A 9274-nucleotide genomic window follows, 5' to 3' on the forward strand; every position below is an offset into this window, starting at 1 on the left:
ACTAATCCCGCAAACGCGCAAACCCCACCCTCCAATACTTCTTGTCGGTTATTGGCTGGAGCACTGTTTATTATGTTTCGTGGTGCGGGTGAGTCCAGTTTGTTTTTCTTGCTGTTTGTGGAGCCTGTGGTGTCTAGTGAGACCGCGTTTTTTTTACAGTGTGTTCAGGGGACAGGCAGCTAGCGGATAGTGAGGAGATGTTTGCTGTATGTGACAAAAAATGTATTGGCCTAAAAAACGCGTCGCATCACTTAGAGCACCTTTAAAGTCAGATAATATTCCATCATTTTAATTCCATAGAATAAAATGCAGCCATAATCACCAGACAATACTGTTTAATATTTATTTATACGGTTTCATAATCTACACGCTGCCTCGGCAAACGCGAGATTCGAGCCGTTACAATATATTTGGCTTTCATCCCTTGAGAAGAAAGTCCCCAGATAGCAAAAATCATCTGGCCCAGATCTGGCCCAGACACTTCGTAAGTTCTGGGCCAGATCCGCGCAACGGACTCGGGCCGGTGTCTTTTGGCACAACGGGCCAATACCAGCACGGATCCGTTTTTTCCTCATCTGGACCAGAACTGGGCCAGTTCCGGATTCCTTTATGGCGATTTGGCCCAAGTGTGGGCCAGATCTAGTCCAGCTCTGTTCTGGATCTGTTCCAGAATCATGCCGGATCAGGGCCAGCTCATTTTGTTGACAGTACACAAACACACTCGCTCGCTCTATCCAAGTAGTATACATATCTAGAATTTCAGGAATCTTCTCATTTACATGATCTAATATCTTATGGTCTTATGCCACTGATATTTTTTTCTGTTTTTAATACAAAATGCTTAGGCAATAAAAAGTTGAATTACTGTACTTTTTTACACTAAAATACCACCTGATAATCTAGTGTCAGCACTAACTCACAGCCACTACTTCACAGTAAACATGCATTCAAAGTAAAATTATTTGGACAGTAAATTTGACATATTCAAGGGCTTTATCTTTTGATCCATTTTTTATTTATTAAGCATATTAAAACAAATTCACAAAACAATGCAAAACAGTGCCACTGTGCATCTTTTTTTTTATTTTGATCATTTTTGCACAAGTACTCAAAGTTTACATAAAACACTTAAGTCTCTACTTGCCGTTAACGGGATAGTTCACACAAAAATGTAAATTCTGTCATTAATTACTCACTTTCATGTCGTTCCAAACCCGTAAGACAATCATTCATCTTCTGAACACAAATTGAGATCTTTTTAATGAAATCTGAGATTTCTTTCCCTCCATTGACAGCTATGCAACTACCAGTTGAACAGTAAAGAAGATTTTTAGCTGAAAATGTGGTCCTTGATGATTCGTATAATGCAAGTCAATAGCTACAGTCAGTTTGAGAGTCAAAAAAACATTACAGGCAAAACAAAATTAATACCTGTGGCTCCTGACGATTCATTGAGGTCGTATAAAGCAAAACAATTGGTCTGTCAAAGAAACTGAACATTATTTACAACATTATTACCTGTAATCCACAGCGTCTGCAAACAGTCCTGTGTCACGGCAGTCTTGTTTTGCATGTAATATGTTTCTTTTTTTACTCTCAAAGTGACAGTAGCCATTGAATTGCATTATATGAATCACCAAAGACCACATTTTCAGCTAAAAATCTTCTTTACTGTTTAACTGAAAAACAGTCACCTATATCTTGGATGGCTTGAGGGTGAATAAATTAAGAGCAAATTTTCATTTTTCAGTGAACTTTCCCTTTAAAACAGTGACACAATCTCAGAACTTTTCTCAATGTATATTTGAAAGAATGTTTTTGAATGGGTATTCATGTTGTGTAGTGACATAAGCCTCATGAATGTATTATTTATCCCAAAAAATGTGGCATTGATCAAAGAGGCAGTGAAAAGCTGCAAAGAAAAAACATACAAAAAATAATGGTAACACTTTGCAATAAGTTTCATTAGTTAATGTATTAACTAACATGAACTAACAATGAGCCAAACATTTGTTTGTTAATGTTAGTTAATTAAAATCCAGCTGTTCATTGTTTGTTCATGTTAGTTCACAGTGCATTAACTAATGATAACAAATTACCTTTGATTTTAATGTATTAGTAAATGTTGCAATTAATATTAACTAAGATTAATAAATGCTGAAGAAGTGCAGTTCATTCTTAGTTCATGTTAACTAAGGTAGTTAACTAATGTTAACCAATGAACCTTATTGTAAAGTGTTACCAAAATAATTTTATAGAATGTAAACACATCAAAAAACAATCAGGACAGGTCGGAAAGCCATGGTATTACAAACCACTTAATATGTGCCGTTTAATTCCCATGAGGCATCTAAAAAAAAAAAAAAAAAAAGACCAAGAAGAAAGATTTTAGATATTCATGTAATTGTCACACTAAATAAAGAATCTGACGGCTGTTCTGTACTGTCCTGTGCTTCTTATATCTGAAATTTACCTCAGTTAAGGCCTCTTTGGCTCTTAAACGTTCCTTCCAGCCGCCATCACGGGTCAAAGGTTAAATCAACGGATGCCGCAAGAACCTATTCCACTATATGCTGCACTGGTAGAAGACCACTGGTAGAAGTTTTTCCTTACAGCTCCTGTTGAGAAAAAAAATATGTGCAAAAAACATCAACCTCCAACTAATAAGCTTCTGAGTCCTGATTTATAGTTTTTCTATAATGTAGATCAGTTAAGGGATAAACTGGTAGGCCTATATCAATTACTTAAACATTAATTTAAATTGATCAGAATCAGATATCACATGATCCTTCAGAAATCATTTTAATATGCTGATTTGGAACTCAGGTAACATGTCTTATTATTATTATCAATGCTGAAAACGGTTGTGCTGCTTAACATTTTTGTGGAAATGGTGATAATTTTTTCATGATTCTTTGATAAATATAAAGTTCAAGTTGAACAGCATGTATTTGCATTTATTAAATTAAGATTATTAAAGCATTTACTAAATATAAATTCTTTTGTAACATTTTAAATGTCATTGACTGTTAATTTCGATCGATTTAAGACATCCTTGGTTAATAAAAGTATTAATCTTACAACAGATGTTTGAATGGTATAGTTGTTTCCACAAAAATATGAAGCAGTACAACTGTTTTCAACATTGATAATAATCATGAATGTTTCTTGAGCATCAAATCATCATATTAGAGTGATTTCTGAAGGATCATGTGACACCGAAGCCAGGAGTAATGATGCTGAAAATTCAGCTTTGATCACAGGAATAAATTAGCCTATATTTTACTATAGAATGTAATAATATTTCACAATATTACTGTATTTTTGATTAAATAACCACAGTCTTGGTGAGCAGAAGAGAATAGCATCATTAGTTGACAAACTAAAAATTAACTGCACTTCTACATCATTTATTAATATTTTTTAATGTTAATTTCTACATATACTAATGTATTATTTAAATAAAATGTTGTAGGCTGTTTGTTAACCTTAGTTAATGCACTGTGAAGTAACATGACCAAACAACGAACAACTGTATTTATATTAACTAACATTAACAAATACAGTAACAAATGTATTGTTCATGGTTAGTTAATTGTAATTAATATTAACTAATGTTAACAAATGAAACCTTATTATAAAGTGATGGTCTGCGGGAGGCCTTAGCTAGTTTAAGCTAACGTTAACGCTAGCTATCACTAACATTTCCGCAGTTAAAACTTTAACAACAGTGAAAATAAATTAAAGCAGTTAAAATTCGTCAATTACATATAATTACAATCCTCTGGGTCGTCTTCGTGTTAGCATATGCCCTCTGAAAACATAAATAAGAGTTAGGCTAGCTAACATTACGATTCAATGCCGATCTAAGGAGCAATAAAAACTCCAAAACTTAAGTTTAAAATTTAAGCTAACGAGTACACAATATAATCAATAAGAAATTAATTAATTAATAAAACAGTTTGACCATGTGTGACTTACCTTGGTGAAGTGTTTGAGGTAGGATACCGAGTACCGACTGTGGCAGCCTCCTCTTCAAAACTCCAGAAAAAAATGTTTCGCGCTCGTTTCCACGGATACGGCCCGAATCTGTTTTGCGACTGTTGTTCCCGCCCACTGAAACCGGGCCCGGGCTGGATCCGTTTTAGAGCAGTGAAACGGAGGTGACTGTGACGCGGATTTGCCGGTTTAAAGACGGATCCGGCTCGCAGTGACCTGCAAGTGTGAGGTTGAAACATCCGACAGCGCACAGCTTTTTCTATGCACGCGCGCCGAGATATTTCTCAATGAACACTGCCAGCACCCTCAGGAGCTGACTGTGAATGCCTCGCACCCAAACAGTATTATTTCACAGATCGCGTGTGTCCCTTTTATTGCAGACTCCTAATCCTCGCGCTGCCTCGGCAAACGCGAGATTCGAGTCGTTCACAATATATTTGACTTTCATCTCTCGAGAAGAAAGTCAACGGGCGCGAGGCTGAAACACCCGAAACGCACGGCTGTGTGCGTCGAGATATTTCTCAATGAACACAGCCAGCACCCTCAGGAGCTGACTGTGCATGCCTCGCACCCACACAGAATCTTTATTGCAGAGTGGCCCTGTAATCTGCGCGCTGCCTTGGCAAACGCGAGATCCGAGCCACTATAGATTCTATATTGCAATGCAGACCTTATCTACGCGCTGCCTCGGCAAACGCGAGAACCCAGTCACAGAATCCTTATTGCAGAGTAGCCCCGTAATCCACGCGCTGCCTCGGCAAACGCGAGATCTGAGCCACTATAGATTCTGTATTGCAATGCAGACCTTTAAACTACGCACTGCCTCGGCAAACGCGAGATCCCAGTCACAGAATCTTTATTGCAGAGTAGACCCGCAACCTACGCGCTGCCTCAGCAAACGCGAGATCCAAGCCACTATAGATTCTGTATTGCAATGCAGACCTTATCTACGCGCTGCCTCGGCAAACGCGAGATCCCAGTCACAGAATCTTTATTGCAGAGTAGACCCGCAACCTACGCGATGCCTCGGCAAACGCAAGATCCGAGGCACTAGATTCTATATTGTAATGCAGACGTTATTTGGGACAATTCTTATGGGACAAACAACACCAAATAGGACAGACAGTTGCACACAGAGCGCTTGCTGAAGAGCAAAAAGCTAACTCTGTTGTGTGCCGGCCTCCTTTTGTAGCTTCCGTGTATGCCGTCACACGTTACGTCATGACGCAACACCAATCAAGATTGGCTTAGTTTCATTCATGCTTCAGAGCCGCTACGCTAAGGGCGTTCCCCAAAGTGTCTTATTGACACAGTTCGAGTTCCCTCGAAAGGGAAATCCCCCTCGGGTTGTGATAGGAATAGTTAGAACTAGAAGTGAGGAGATGGGGTGGTGGAGGGAAGCTGATAAACTGTCAACAAACAGAGGTAATCTGTTGTATATATACCTCTTATCTTGTTAATTGGGTTGATTAACTGAATGCGTTCCTCCCAAACTTTAATAAAACATCATTTCACAAGTTCACCCTTACTTATAATTAAACAGAGTAAAGATTATGCATATTTGGCGTGCTGTCCAGGGGGAGGGCTCTGAGTTTGGAATTTGGCCTAAACCCAAAGTACTCCCTCAAAAAGCAAATGAGCAAAGGACAGCTGCCAGACTAAAGATTTGGCGGGCTGGCGTTTCGAGAAGAAGTCTGTTAGTTTGACCATCAACTCACAGCGTCGGACGGGTGGGCCCTATCCAGCTACCAAACAAGAGCCGCATAATTGGGACCCGTCAGGAGGGCTCACGGCACTTGTTGATGGGAGCAGCTCATGCCGTCGGACAGGGTTTCTGACCGATGTTCTGACCTGACCTTTCTGACCGATGTTTGGGGAGCGGCGTGATTCAAAAACGGACCGACCAAGAGGGCCCATGTAGCCTCCGACAGCAGCAGCTCACAACATCGGGCTAGTGGGCCCACCAGCTGACAGCAGGGTGAAAGTCATTTGAAACACCCGGCCGGGAAAGCTCTTGTAGCACGCCCGCCGTTCAACTGGCGGTGCTGCAGTAAGTTAATTCTGTTTGGCAAAACAATGAGGCAGACACAGTTGTGCTGTTATCAGTAACGAGTCGCTCTTGTAATCTTTTATTACAATAATTCAAAGATTATTTATATATATTTTGTATAATTAAATCACAATATCTTGTGTCACCTTACATGTGACTCACTCAAACAAAACACCAGTAAACATGTGTTGCATCAGCCTTGTAAGTCTTTCTTCTTATACTCAAGTAGTATTTTTCTCAGATAACTCAATACTTTTTCCTGTAAAACATACATCACAATGTATTACAGTCTCTGTTGTCTGTGCAGATGTGTCATACTAAATACTGTATAACTGAATAGTTGAGTGAACCATTGGTTACACAATATAACCATTTAAACTGAATTACTATATACAGTACAGCGGATATACTTAATCAAAAGATCATTAAAACATATTATAAAAACCAAATGTCAACAGTAGCCTATATAATATAGTATGCAAAGATTATATATGTATAATATTCAACAATTACATATGTACGTATCTGTCACGGTTCATGAATGCATTGTTTCCTGCTTGTCTCATGTTATGTTGTTATGTGTGTGTGGGTGTGTGTGAGTGGGTGTGACTGGCCATCATTGCCTGATCAGCGGTTCAGCTGATCTCATTCACGGTGCCAGCTGCAGCTAATTTACTCACCTTTAAATACTCACCAATTTCTCATCTCCTTTGTCAGATCGTTGTTTGAAGTCCTCTGTGTTTATTCCGTGCCTGTTCGACGTCTCCAGTTTCGTGCTTCTTGTTCCTGTTCGGTGTTCCCTGTGGATTTTGTTCTATGTCTGGAGTTCGTCACCACCATTCACCAGCGCACTCAACTCTTCACTCCATCTGTTCCGTGCTGACCATCCAGTCCCTGCGCCACCCGCCTGTCAGGATACAGGCAAGGAGACAGAGGTAAGTGAATCCAAACACAGCTTTATTCAAGTTGACAAGAGTGCAAGGTGAGTATTCAGTGATTTCAAGTGCAGATTCAGTGAAGATCACTCGGTGCGGAGCGGATAGCAGGTAAGCACGTTAACTTCAGATATGTTGATACCAAGCAGTCACAGTTCATTAATACTTGTCTTTTCTCTTTCAGATGCAGTCGATAGCAAGCAAGCTCAGATGAAACACTGGAAGCTCGGGAGAACACAGGATCACAGGCAACATGGAATCGAACAGGATTTCTGGAGACAGCAAGAACAACGATACAGAGGTTAGTGTTTCAGGTAAGTATACGTTACATCTCGGTATCTGGAGGCTGACGAGGGCGTGGCTTGGCAGGACAGGAAGCCTCTAGAGCGTAACCGGCAGTTCAGGTGGCCAGGGCGGAGACGGCCTTTCAGGCGGCCACGGAGGATCATGCAGCTCGATGGACCAGGGCGGATCAGGCTGTGCCGGCGGCCAGGGCGGAGACGACCCTTCGGGCGGCCAGGGCGGAGACGACCCAGATGGACCAGGCGGTACAAGGGACCCTGTCGGCATGACCTCCATGGTCCCCTTAGAGGACGTACTGCTGTTGAGGGGTTTTGGCTCGGGGTTGGAGGAGGTCAGTGGCGAAGGCGATTCAGGGCTGGATGAGACCAGCGGCGAAGAGGGCTTTGGGCTGGACGGGACCAGCGGCGAAGGAAGCTGTGGGCTGGACGGGACCAGCGGCGAAGGAAGCTCTGGGCTGGACGGGACCAGCGGCGAAGGGGGCTTTGGCTCTGGCACGGGGGGCATGACGCTCACAGACTCTGGCTCGGCGAGCATTACGCTCTCAGTCTCAGGCTCGGCAGGCATAATGCTCTCAGGCTCGGCTGGACTGGCGTGAAGTGCAGGCTCGGCTGGACTGGCGTGAAGCTCTGGCTCGGCAGGACTGACGTGAAGTGAAGGCTCGGCAAGACTGAGGGTGGAAACATGTGGCTCAGGAGAGGATGGAGCTGAGGTAGCCGACAGGGAGGCATGTGCGGCCCAGACACACATAATAGCAGCAACATACAGGGAAAGGGTAGCCTCTTCAACCTCAGCAGAACAGACATGAAGAGCAGACTGCTCAGGGGTGGCCTCCAGAATTTGGGGAATGCAGGAAGTCTTCTTCCTCCTCCATTTACGAGAGCGAGGGGGCGCTGCAGCGAATGATGGCTCTGGGTTGGCGGGATTGACGTGAAACACTGGTTTGACTGGGCAGACGACTGGTTCGGTGGGTTTAGTGGAACGTGGAGCAGACCTGCGAGCTCTCCGGATGGACATCAAAGCGGGGTCAAATAACTTGGACGTCAGGTCGGCACTATTAGAAACCAGTTTTCGGGCTTTGGGCCAGACGATCCCTGCGTCTGGGGTCTCATTTATAAAAGTGTGCGTAGGATCCCTACTAAAAGTTTACGTGCGCCCAAAAGCCAAAAATGGTGTACGCCAAAAAATATTCCGATTTATAAAACTGTGCGTACGCACACCTGTAAGCAATGTTCCCTTTATAAATCACAGATCACCCGCAGATGTGCGTACGTGAACCAGCCTCATATCCCACCCTGTACACGCCCATTTTTAACCATAAATAGTCAATGCAAATCAGCTCATGATTGCTGATCGGCATGTAAATGAGAGTGGAATCCCATATATACCTGGAAAACTGGCATGCGACCCGCCAATTAATTAATCCAAGAAAGTGAAAACGTGTATTTCTGTTACTTTGAATAATGGCGACAGGTGAGAAAAGAGGAAAAAAACGTAATTTCTCAGACACTGAGATTGAAACACTTTATAACTGCTTCCTTAACCTCACAAAGGAATAATCTATAAATCTGATTTTTTATAGGGTGGGATTCACTAACTATATGTTGTTTTAATGTACACACTAGAACTGTTTATTACCAATCTTAATAAATCTGTGACATGCAGAAAACAATAAATAAATACTTTTCATTCATTGCATCTTTTTATCTTTCAAACCCTTTCATAGACACACAAAAGATCTTACATGTTTTTTCACTCAATAACCAGCAACCTATAAATGAAAGTCTTATGTTTTTGATTGATGATAACGACGAAGATGACAATGACCAGGATAATGATGTAAAAAGTTCATTGACCACACTACAGAAATCAATGTCCATGAAAGCTCAGGTCCAAGAACACAAATCTTCCCAGTGCCAACCTTAGTGTTGATTCAAAATCACATATGTGGTATAATTCAGCTTCAGGATCCACAACAGTAAGGGTGTAA

The sequence above is a fragment of the Abramis brama genome, assembly GCF_963993115.1.
Source record: "Abramis brama genome assembly, chromosome: 21".
In the NCBI taxonomy this organism is placed as follows: domain Eukaryota; kingdom Metazoa; phylum Chordata; class Actinopteri; order Cypriniformes; family Leuciscidae; genus Abramis; species Abramis brama.